The 12,984-nt window shown below is 40.6% G+C and overlaps 1 long non-coding RNA gene across 2 annotated transcripts in view; it reads right to left on the bottom strand.

Annotated features, from left to right (window-relative positions):
- Positions 1–2,073: 2,073 nt before the first annotated feature.
- The window catches only part of LOC145713641 (uncharacterized), a 362,598-nt gene continuing 351,687 nt past the window's right edge, over positions 2,074–12,984 (bottom strand). For both annotated transcript variants that reach the window (XR_014136665.1, XR_014136666.1), the window contains exon 4: positions 2,074–2,156. This is a non-coding gene — a long non-coding RNA (uncharacterized LOC145713641). The remainder of the gene's footprint in view (positions 2,157–12,984) is intronic.

Here is a 12,984-nt window from a genome sequence, read left to right as displayed (position 1 = left end):
ATCTTTCTAAATGTCTCAGGAGATCCCCCTCTCCCCCAAGTAGATTTACCAAGACCCTCCACACCACTATCTCGCATATTGTTCTTGCCCTCCTGGAATAGTGCCCTCTGTCCATGGGTTCGCTCTCCAACTCCCGTTATACCGCTCTCCCAGGCATGGGAACTAACCTCTTCCCTCCTGCATGTGCCACAGGCATGTCTATCGTGTATCTGGTAAGGCTTTATTAAAAGTAGTGGTTTCTATTCTCTTGACTTGTTGGTACGTCTTTGCGTGCATCCTGTGCGGCATATATTTGTGTGTGGAACGCGTACGTGTGCATGTATGCGCATAAGCATGGTGGGTGGGGGCATGGATGGCAGACAGAGAAGCAAATCTCACCACGCTCCGTCTCAGGTGATCACTAAGGCAACACGCATCACAACCAGAATGTTCACAAATGAGGGTTCTTCACACAAGATTGCATATGATACGCCTCATTTGGAGGAGCAAGATACGCATACATGTACATACATTTCTGCTTGTACATACATTTATAATTTCAAAAAACACTTGTAAGGCTGCTAACAATTTCTGGGGATGGTGGGCTCTAGATTACTTTTGAATATCTTATTTTTCCTTTTGTTTTTTTTTTATACATGTACATTTTGTGACAAAATATAGTTAATAAAAATGAAAAAAACACAAAAGAAATTTTTTAAATAGGAGGAGGGAAAAAAGCTAGGAGAGATCATTAGAGTCTTTTTTCTTTCTTTCTTTCTGGTATTGATTCTCCCAGCTGTGCTGGTCCCTTATGCTCCAATCATCTAAAGTCAGAAAGCACGAATGCTTCCCAGAGCGTTATTCATGTCACGAGCACTCTCCTCAAGGGTGAGTGAGAAGGCATTTTCTAGGTAAGCAAACTGCTGGGTAATAAGTGTGCTGAGCAACACGTTTACAGAAATGTTCTGGGGAATGGATTTACTTGGAAATAGAATTAACCGTTGCCATAAGAGATTGTTGAAGGAAGGCACATGTCTATACAAACATGCCACTTTGGTCCTAAAACTATTATTTGGGGCAGATTTTCATTGGTTTAACAAGCTGTTCTAAAGGCCTCAGACTCTTTTCAACTTGCCTCCCCCAGAACTGTTCAGTGCCGCCTGAGGGGTTCCTGAACAATGCCCACATAAGAGAAACATCATCTGCCACTCGGTGGACCCCCACTTACACCACCTTCAAGTGCCACAGACAGCAAGCTCAAGCACACACATCTCCCCTTGCCCCAGGGAATATCCTGCTTAAGTTAACTAAATGGCCTTTTTTCCTGCCTTCCGATGCCCCTGTAAAGGGGCCACTTAACACTTTATAAGGGGGGGCCTCTAGTTCAACGGGACACCCGTAGATCCTAAAATACACTCTCGCCGAGAAAAGCATGCACTGCCTACAACGATTCAGTTTAACTCCACGTTACCAACACTCTCGGTCAAAACAGAGTCCTAAATAGAAAACTAAGGCAAGTCTTCAAGTAAATCATAAACTCTCCAGCGATGTGTGTGTCTTCTTTCTCTTTCACAGCTCAGGGAAAGGGAAGAGACCAGGTACCATCACCACCACTGGAAACGGAGATGGCTGAAGAGGTTCTGCTCACAGCTACCCTACACGGCTCTCACTGCTGTTCCAGTCAGTCTGTCCAACTGGGGCCATGCACGTCTGGGCTCCTTGTACGCAGTGTTTTAAGCAGCACCCCTCTCAAAGCACAACACGACCAGGCAGAAAGTTGCCCTAAGATTGGAGTCCCATTCAACAGCTCATAGCAAGACTGTTGGGAAATCGATGCGACTGTTCCTGGGCTCTCAACGGCTTTGGCATGAGCTACAATGACAAGTTAGAATCCCAAAATTCTACCTCCTACTACTTGACTTAAAGATAATGAGACATAACTACTTCATCTTTGCTTCCAAGGTGCCCTCAACACAGCTAAAGCATTTAGCATTCAGTACATCTTTCCTCATCCAAATTATCCCCCATTATGTGACCCATGTCTGTTTCTCTTTCTAAACGCGAGAGAATGTCTTCGTGTTATCACAGTAACTCACCCTTGCAGGCTGAGCTCTCCCAGCTGAGCAACGGATAATGTCTGAGCAGTTATAACGGAGTCTGTAGAATAATTGTTCTCACTGGAAATGGAACAAAAGAAGAGAGTTTGTCAGGATTTTTCCACCGTGTTTTATTCTGCGCACATTTAGATTAAACCCAGTGTAGGATGTGTATAGCCAGACTCTCAAATGATTCTGAATCTTCTGACATAAATTTAAGACAGAAGATGTCTCTACTGAAAACTCAAAACAGTATCGAAGATAAGTAGGCAGGAATGTTCATGTGCAAATTTGACCTCTAGAAAGATCTTTGATTATAGACATCAGTGCTTGATGTATAAAGTTTTTATAATCTGAAACTCCCCAATGCTCTCACCAAAAAAGAACACTTAAATAAATCCCAAGCACAGTGTCTAAAATTTGACTGCAGTCTATTTCCAGTTACAAATAAATACATGTTTGAATTTATAGATATTTCTTTCATTGACTAACTTTTCCCTATGTGAATTAAAATTATTTTTCAAACTAAATACATTTTAGGTGTATTGTTGTCCCTTCCTCAACTGAAAATATTTCATTTAATCTCCAAGGATACGACCTTAACAAAATGACCAAGAACTAAAATATACAAAGATTAATGACTAGCTTGTATAATGAAAAAGTAACGTGCAAATCCATGTTACAAGGCAATGTTTGACTTTAAAGTTAATGGTTATATAAGTAAGTATATCATATTGCTGAGGATAGAATATTTCTTACAGGCAAAAAAAAAAAAAAAAAAAGAGGAGTGACTGGTGATTGTACCATTTGGTCAATGCCTTGGAGACCCGGAGGGAGCTGACCTCACGTATAATATGTATGGGCACCAAGGTGTGTAGTGATCAAAGTCCTACAAGATCTCATATTTGTCATTCCATTGGATCAAACCCTGTAGAGAGCATTAAAACTTTCCAGCAGTGAGTGTGAAAGTGCAGGTGTGGAGCGGCTGGAATCCACCCCAAGAAGTGGAATATTCTATCATTGACATTGTATAGAATTGCTAGTCCATGGTGATAATAAACAGAAGATGGACATTGGGTCTGTTCTATCATTGCCTTTCATTCTCTGGACCACTTCCTGTGGAATTCTGAAAAAGTAACTGATAATCTATGATTGCTAATGCTGTAGCAACAGAACGTTTTTGTTAGGATGAAATAGTATTCAGAATTCCAGTGTTCCTTTTGGACAAAACCACTGCCCCTTTTGCTCCATGGCCCTGAGGACTCCCCAGAAGCCCTAAAAAGAGGGTCTTGATTGGATCCCGGTGAATAGAGATACAGAGACCATGCAAGGCATCCTGAGAGACCACACACCAGGATCCTGGGAAGTCCATCAGTCCAAGGAGGGCTTAGGAGACATGGAAACAGAAGGGAGGCTGAGGATAGCAGGCAGCACACCCAGCGCTGGCATTAGTTACAATTTTGACTCATTTCAGTCCTATATTGGGAGATAATTCTATTTCCAAAGACAGTTGGTCTTTATTCTCTCAGTTGAGTCCTCCCTTTAGGGCAACTCCAGAGTTTCTTCATAAAATGTGCTTACATTCCACTGTCTTTGAATTTCTCTGGCCAGAGTTGACCTTTCTATGCAACTAGGAAGGGAAAAATAATTTCCATGTCCAAGTTTAATTCTCATGTGCTTGATCCTGCAATTATTGTCCCTTGAAAATATGAGTTTAACCTTAGGACACTGGCAAGCCCCATGTTATTAATACACGGGTTTTTCCCTAGGACTGTGAAGGAGTTCTCAGAAGACAGAGAGAGCTTGGACTTTCTCCAAACCTTTGGCCTTTCTAAATCTCTCCAGCTTTTGTTCCTACAGTCTGGAAAGAACTGCTTTTTCTGTCCAGCTTTCAGTTTCTGCAGTTCTCTGTTTCAGCTGTCCCCCGTCTAAGCTAAGACAAGAGGTGCTTTGCTTTGCACGGTCAGCCAGCTGTTCCAGCTGTTCAAACTATAAATTAATTTTCCAGGAGAGAAAGAAAGGTAGGCAACTCTCTTGGTCAACAAAGCAGGATGCATTTACCAGCCCCAGAGATCTTGGCCAGTTACCGTGTCCGCCGAGGAAGGGCGCAGGTGGAGAAAAGAAATGAAACTGGCAACCTTTCCTGCTCTTCTGGTGTTACAGCTCTTCTGAGAGATAAGAAATCTCTTCCCAGCTATTTTTCTCATATTATATGAATCGAGACACGTTCTTCTGGGGAAACCTCCCCTAGGACACATCATTGGAATGTTAACTTTGCCAGGGTCTTCCAGCTTTGTCAAAATAGGTCCCTTGGAGATATTGCCCCTATGTAGTCTGAACCCAATTTTTGTTGTCACAAGAATTTTAAATGAACTGAATGTTGGACAATCAAGATCATTCCTTTTTGTTTTCGTTCATCTTGGAATGCATAGATCATGGCACATTGTCATAATTTGCTTGCATGACGCAACTCGCTCACGGTCCTGTGTATTAGCTATAAATGCACGCATGTGCGGGATTATCTCCATTGTACGTGCACGTGTTCACTTTTGTCCGCACTCCTCCTCCCATCCCCCTGGAAACAGCCTTCCCAATAATCTGTTGTACACATTTGTGTAAAATGTATGTCATTGTTTTCGGTTGTAGACGTGTGTCTCCATGTTATATTTTGTTGTCATGTGTTGGTGTGTGATGGGCTCAACTGTTTTGTGTAATAGATTACATTCTATTTCTCACTTTTTTTCACACTGTGCTATTGGGATCTATCTACGATGCAGTGTTCACACATAGTGATGGCTTCTGACAGCAGGATAATGCTCTGAAGTATGCGCCTTCTGCATGCTCCACAGCCCATCCCCAGCGATGTCCCCAATTCCTGGCCAGTACACACATCATGATGAACCCTCTTGGACATGTCTCCCAGTGGTCTGTTGTGATAATTTATTTGGGTTATATACTCAGAGTACAAATTTGGGTCACAGACTATTTTGATATTTAATGTGATTAAACCCTGTAGAGTTTTATATTGTTCCCATATAAGACTCTCTATGGGAAAAGATGCTCAACGTCGCTCCTCATCAGGGAAATACAAACTAAAACCACACTCGGATACCACCACATGCCGGCCATAGTGGCTAAAATGAACAAATCAGGAGACTATAGATGCTGGAGAGGATGTGCAGAAACGGGAACCCTCTTTCACTGTTGGTGGGAATGCAAACTAGTGCAGCTGCTCTGGGAAACAGTGTGGAGGTTCCTCAAAAAACTAAAAATAGATCTACCCTATGACCCAGCAATAGCACTGCTAGGAATTTACCCAAGGGATACAGGAGTGCTGATGCACAGGGGAACTTGTACCCCGATGTTTATAGCAGCACTCTCAACAATAGCCAAATTGTGGAAAGAGCCTAAATGTCCATCAACTGATGAATGGATAAAGAAATCGTGGTTTATATACACAATGGAGTACTACGTGGCAAGGAGAAAGAATGAAATATGGCCCTTTGTAGCAACATGGATGGAACTGGAGAGTGTGATGCTAAGTGAAATAAGTCATACAGAGAAAGACAGATACCATATGGTTTCACTCCTATGTGGATCCTGAGAAACTTAACAGAAGACCATGGGGAGGAGAAGGAAAAAAAAAAAGGTTAGAGAGGGAGGGAGCCAAACCATAAGAGACTCTTAAAAACTGAGAGTAAACTGAGGGTTGATGGGGAGTGGGTGATGGGTATTGAGGAGGGCACCTGTTGGGATGAGCACTGGGTGTTGTATGGAAACCAATTTGACAATAAATTTCATATTTTAAAAAAAAGACTCTCTATGGTATCCTAGTTGTCCATCTTTTTGGCCTTAGATTAAAACCATGCTATTTTGATTACTATGGCTTTTGTGTATGACTTAATATCTGTCAAAGCAAGTTTTTCCTATGTAATATTTTTGCCAAATTTTTGTCATTTTCATGGAAGTGCATTCTTTGATAGACATTAAAAAAATTTTTTAATGTTTATATTTGAGAGAGAGAGGGAGAGACAGAGCATGAGCGGGGGAGGAGCAGAGAGACGGGGAGACACAGAATTCGAAACAGACTCCAGGTTCTGAGCTGTCAGCACAGAGCCCGATGCGGGGCTCAAACTCACAAACTGCAAGATCATGACCTGAGCCAAAGTCGGACGCTTAACAGACTGAGCCACCCAGGCGCCCCTCTTTAATTTTTTTTAATGTTTATTTATCTTTGAGAGAGAGAGAGAGAGAGAGAGAGAGACAGAGTGCAAGTCGGGGAGGGGCAGACAGAGAGGGAGACACAGAATCTGAAGTAGTGATAGACATTTTAGATTAGGTTTATCAAGTTTTAAATAAATTCAACTGAAATACTGAATTTAAAAATTAGGAGAATTGACACCTCTATAATATTAAAATTGTATCATCTCAGGAAAGGAATGTCTATTCAGATATTCATATCTTCTTCTGTCCTTTATAGGAACTTTACATTTTTCTCCATAGACTTTGCAAATACAGATACTTGATGGTTTCTTTGCTGTTGTGAATGGTATCTTATGTTGCTTTATATACTCAAATGTTGGTGTGGAGACTTACTTCCAATTTTTGTGAGTTTATCTTGCTTCAGCAAGATTACTGAACTCTAATTATAATAGTTTGTCTAGGGATTCTGTTGTTTTTGTATGTAAATGATTGTTTCATCTGCAGATGATGTGATATAAGAAGCCCCGTTCCATACCATAGAAAAGTAAAAGAAACGAGAAGTGTAAATATTGGACCATTTTGATATATGCTCTGTGAGTTTGCAAAAATAATATACAGAAAACCTCGGTTTGCAAGCATAATTCTTTCCGGAAACACGTTCGGAATCCAAAGCACTTCTATATCAAAGTGAATTTTCCAACAAGAAATAATGGAAACTCAGATGATTCACTCCACAACCCCAAAATACTAATATAAAAATGATTACAATACTGTAATATAATAAGAAATAATAAAGAAAATATAAAGAAAAATAAATTAACCTGCACTTCCCTTTGAAAACCTTTGTGGCTGGTGTGAGGGAGACAAGAAAAAGGAGGGTTATTGTGTAGGACTGCTTTCACTATCACTAATGGAATCACTGCTATCTATTGGGTTAATAGAATCTTTTTCTTTTCGGGCAACTTTAGCAAGGTACCTATCCAATGACCTAGAATGAAGCAAAGCATTCCTAAGCTTACTCTTGTACACAAAATCAAAGGACTGTCCATAGGTGCTGTGAAGTGACAAAAAAAAATACACTAGTTCCAGTTATGGGCACTTTGCAATGTTCTGAAAAATCAGTCATTTCTGCCAAACACCGCAGCCTGAGGCAGAGCATCCGAGCATGGGAGATGATCACCCACAGTCCTACAGAGAGAGACAGAGACAGAGACAGAGACAGAGACAGAGAGAGAAAGAAAGAGAGAGAAGAACCATTGGCTCAGTTGTGATCCTGTGATGTTTGGCATCACATACTACTCATATCGGAAGACATTACTTGTTTATCAAGTTAAAATTCATTAGAAATGTTTGCTCGTCTTGTGGAACACTCACAAAACAAGTTCTTGCAATCCAAGGTTTTACTGTATATTGTTTGCTGGCCATACAGTTCTATCTAACTATAATATCTCAAGCTTTTTAATTATATCATTCAGATCTTTTATAATGGTGCTTTTTTGGCAGCTTGATTGAACCACTTCTTAGAGGAATATGTTGCAGTCTCGAAGTATAGTCTAATTCTACTAAATCTATTTCTCCCTGAATATGTTTACAAAGATAGAGTATTCTTTTAGCATTGTTCCTTATACAATGTCATATCCCTCTTTTTCCTTTATGATATTTATGTCTGGGGATCTATTTTGCTAGATTTTAAGTTTGTTACCCCGGTACTGATTGGTTCACAATTGACATCCTCTTATTTTCGCGTTTTCTCTATCTTTTGAATTAAGCATGATGCTTCTAGGCAACGAGTGGTTGAATCTTATTTTGTAATCCAGTCCCAGGTCCATCTTTTAACTGCCAAGCGCAGCATATCTAAATTTTTTATATTGATTTGTTCCTACCATATTATATCACATCTCCTTCTGCTAACTTTAATCTTAGTTTTTATATTCCACTTCTGCTTTCTATTGGATGGATGAATTTTTTTCTCTTCCCTGGCTGATGTAAATGTAACACATTCTATTTTTCTTCTGTTCGTGGTCACTCTTTATTAAGACCCATATTTAAGGGTGCCTGGGTGGCTCAGTCGGTTGAGCATCCGACTTCGGCTCAGCTCATGATCTCACGGTCCGTGAGTTCGAGCCCCGCATCGGGCTCTGTGCTGATGGCTCAGAGCCTGGAACCTGCTTCGGATTCTGTGTCTCCCTCTCTCTCTGACCCTCCCCCATTCATGCTCTGTCTCCCTCTGTCTCAAAAATAAATAAACATTAAAAAAAATTTAAGATCCATATTTACTATTGAGTTCTTAAACTCACTAGTATCCAGATCTTTCCCCTATTGAGGTATGGGTTTAAGCAAGCTCTCACATCCCTTTGATCTCCCCATTGTGTTGCCCACTGTTTGGTGCTGTTTAGAGTTTTAGTTCTGAGTTAAGATACCCTTCACCTTTCTCTCTTTTTATCCTGGCTTTATTAGATGACAATCAAGTACCTGACCTAGATCACCACCCTGCTTCTATATTTGTTACAGTCTTTACCTGGAGTTGAGCAATTCTTCTGTTTCAAAGTGGAGTTTTTGTCCAGCAAATCTTGCCTGAAAATATTTTCAATACACTCCCACATTTTAATTGAGAATTTGGTTAGATATAGACTTTTTATGTTCAAAGTAAGGATAAAATGTTACTCTATTTTAAGGCTGCTCAGGGTGCCGTAACACAATACTATTGATTCAGGGCCTTCAACAACAGAGATTTATTTTCCTACAGTTCTGAAGGCTAGAAGTCCCACATGGAGGCACCGGCCAGTTTGGTCCCTGGTGAGAGCTCTTCCTGACTTCCTGCTGCTTCCTCTCCTGGCCTTTCCTCTGCAGGTAACCCAGAGACACAGCAGGCTCTCTGTGTCTCTACCTATAAGGGCACCGATCCCAACATGAGGGCTCCACTCTCATGACCCGATTCCCTTCCCAAAGCCCCATCTCCACATGTCATCACACTGAAGGTCGGTGCTTCGACATATGAAATTTGGGGGGCCACAAACGTTCAGTCTACAACACTGACTTCTTAGAGTTAGTGTTGATGTTGAGAATTATGTTGTCAGTTTGATTCTTGTTCTTTGGAAGCCTATTACTTTCTACTTGGAACTTCTTTTGTTCGAATATGCCTACGTATGTGTTTTCTGTACCTATCATGTTGACAATGCTCTGAGCCATTTCCATCAAATATCTTTGATCTTTAATCATCTCCTCCTCCTCCTCCTCCTCCTCCTCCTCCTCCTCCTCCTCCTCTTCTTCTTCTTCTTCTTCTTCTTCTTCTGTAATGGAGCTTCTCTTCATTTCTCCCCCCAAGAATGCTTCCTTTCCATTTTTTCTTAAACTTTATGGGTCTCTCATCCATTTGTTGCTAGTTCGGTTTCTACTCACCATGTCCTTGGCACTTCTGTTGCAATTCTCTTCTTTTTAGCCTTTCCGAACCTTTTTATGGAGGAGTCTTGAAACTTACTTTGCAGCTCACCCATTTTTTTTCCCCTGTATCCATTCTGCTATTCAGTCCAGTACCCACATCCTTTACTTTAACACGCATGGTCTTCATACTATACATTCCACTTGGTTCACTTCTGTAACTTATTATTATGTGCCCTATCTTGGTACAGTCTTCCACTATCTCACTGACTATATTTATTATATGTACATTCTTAAGCCATCTCCCTCTGCAATTATACTGACATGGTTATATGTTTTTCAATTTGCTTTTTTTTCTTAGAGGTTGTACTCTTTGGGTCTTTAGTTATTTTAGTCTGTGAGTGTACATTATTTGAGGAGAGGGTTCTCCCCTGGAGGCTATGTTGCCCCCCAGGAGACATCTGGCAATGTCTGGGACTATTTTTAGTTGTCACAGCTGGGTTAAGGGTGATGCTACTGGCATCTAGTGAGTAGAGGCCAGGAATGCTGCTCAACATTGTACAATAGACAAAACAGCCCCACAACCCCCACAACAAAGAATTGTATGGTCCCAAATGTTACTCCTGCCAAGGCTGAGAAGCTCTCAGTTAGGAGTATCACTGCTCTGTGTGCTGGAGAGGGCCTGAGTCCTAAGGGTGGAGGCCCTAGGCAGCATGGAACCACCGCGGGATGGACACTTCTTTTCCCTCAACAATACCAGACAACCTCTGGTCAGGGTTTCCTCTAAGATTCTTCCCTAAATTTCATCTCCTGAGGTTTAGGTTCACCATGGCTGGGTGTTTAGAAGAGGTGTGGGCAGAGGAGGAGATGCCCAAGGAGGGCAGATCTGATGCAAGGAGACACCTTTCATCAATTCCTCACCCAGTAAAGATGCTGTACCACCTTGAAAAGATCACCCACCCCAAGAATATCAGTGGCCTGGCTATTGCAACAGTTTTCTTATAGCAAAAGGGGCAGGTAGAGACTGCCCCTGCCCCCACACACACACCCAAAGCAATATCAGAGAGAGGTAAGAGGGGAAATTAATTTTTTCCACCAATTCTCTCACTAGCCTTTTGGAAACCTGGTTATAGCTTAGTGAGGCAACCTCCCACCTGTCACCCCCAGAGAGGTGTGAATCCCTTTCCAGGATTTTTCAGGGAACTTTGGTGGTTACTATAGGGTGTTTCCTCCTGTCTTCTAGCCTTTCCTTCTGCTTCCATAGCTGTCGGTCTATGATTGCCACTCAAGTTTCATGGGAAACCCTATCAACTCTAAAAAGTATTACTTTGACAGGGTGCCTGGGTGGCTCAGTCGGTTAAGCATCCGACTTCTCCCCAGGTCATGATCTCACGGCTCAGCTCATGAGTTTGAGCCCTGCATCGGGCTCTGTGCTGACAGCTCAGACCCTGGAGCCTGCTTTGGATTCTGTGTCTCCCTCTCTCTCTGTCCCTCCCGGGCTCATGTTCTGTGTGTCTCTCTCACAAAAATGAATAAACATTAAAAAATTTTTTGAAAAAGTATTAATTTGAGATGCCTTGTGAAAACTAAGATATTGAAGTGAGTATTTCTGTAAATTCCATTCTTTGATGGATGATGTAATAGATTGTTGTACATACGTTTAAATGCTATGGGATATATTTTTGAGTTGTTATTTTCCCCCACTTTGAACACAAAATGATTTTTCTCTTGACTCTGACAGTTACTATTCACATGAATATTTAAATGATAAGGAAACTAAATGTTTTTCCCCTTTCCAGTTTCTACCGAGTACCGTTTAACATGACACGTCCTTCTTTTCTCTCAGGGAACAGAATCTCATTCTTAGCCACTAATAACATTAATCAAAGCAGTCTTTTATGACATGTAAATAAATGAATTTTCCTTTACGTGCACAGGACAATATAGATGATCTGTAGAGACTGGGTATTTATCACAGTGATATATTCCTATTATCACATTGCCATTACTTAGTCATTGGTTCAGGGAAAGTACACTGCTTAGGATATCAAGGATATCGAGACGGCAGTGTAGAGAAAGAAAAAAGCTTATGGAAATTCAGAGATGGCTTTCATGGCCCACTCCCTATTTTATTGTTATAGATTACTCACATGGCTTATAATCAGACTTAAAATACAGCCTTAACATTAATAGCACTTTTTCATGAGAAAGCAGTTTTTCACGTGTATGTAAGACGTACATTGCCAGTAATGCATCTGAGAAAAAAATTTTAAAGCAAGCTTAAACTCTCTTTTAATTAGGTTTGTATACATTCAAATGTCTAAGAGAAAAGTGATTTTATTTTTTATCTACCTGTATATCTATTTATCATTCTATCATTTATTTTTGTGGTTTGGTACATAATCATTTTCCATAAACTGTCAGTTGAAATCAACTGGTAAAGTACAGCCAATTATTTATCAAACTCTAGAAACATAACTGCAGATGCAAATATTTTTATGAATTCTAGTATATCATAAGCACACCCAGATCTAATAAAAGTAGCATATAGATATTCTCAGAGTAAATGCAACAGTAACCTGAATGCCTGTGAACAATTTTATTCAAATACACTGAATGTAGTTCTACGAAGTATACTTTAGGACATAAACAAGGATGCAAGAATTCAAAACTTTTGCAGACTCTAGATAACACGAACACTAATCAAGATAAGGCAACTGTCTCCCATTTCAAGTTTTCCGTTTTGTCCTATGTTTTAAACCAAGGGACAAGCCAACTGCTACCCTCAAGCACAATCAGGCCCAGCATCTTTTTTCGGTACACAAACACATCCACTTGTCGATGAATTGTCTATGACTGCTTTCATACTACGGTGTCAGAGTTGAAGCCATCGGACCCACAAAACCTAAAACATTTACTATGTGGCCCTTTACAGAAAGAGTTTGCTGACCTCTGTCATGAGCCATGAATAAATGAATGTACTGAAGTTGCTGCCATGTTCTCTCTACTATTACCTAATCTAATGGCGGCTGGAATGTTCCTCCTACCTCAAAAAGGTGGTTTTGGCATCTTTCCCATGTCTCCTATATGATGAACCATGTTAAGTTTTCTCTTCTCTTGCTGTGGGCTGGCATGAACAGTTTTTCCTGCTATGGGAGCTGTCTGCAACAACTTCCCAATTATTTTACACTTTCATTCTTAACTTATCCTGAAATTATCTGCACAAACATTTCCTTTGTGCTAAGCTTGGACAAGCAGTGATTCATACTTTTGTTGGCAAAATGAAAGCCTTGATTAGAATCAATAATATCAAATAGCTGCCATCAAT

This window comes from Panthera onca, chromosome X (assembly GCF_046562875.1).
Source record: "Panthera onca isolate mPanOnc1 chromosome X, mPanOnc1 haplotype 2, whole genome shotgun sequence".
NCBI lineage: Eukaryota > Metazoa > Chordata > Mammalia > Carnivora > Felidae > Panthera > Panthera onca.
Note: the sequence above shows the minus strand (reverse complement) of the source record. Positions and strands in the feature narration are given on the sequence as shown.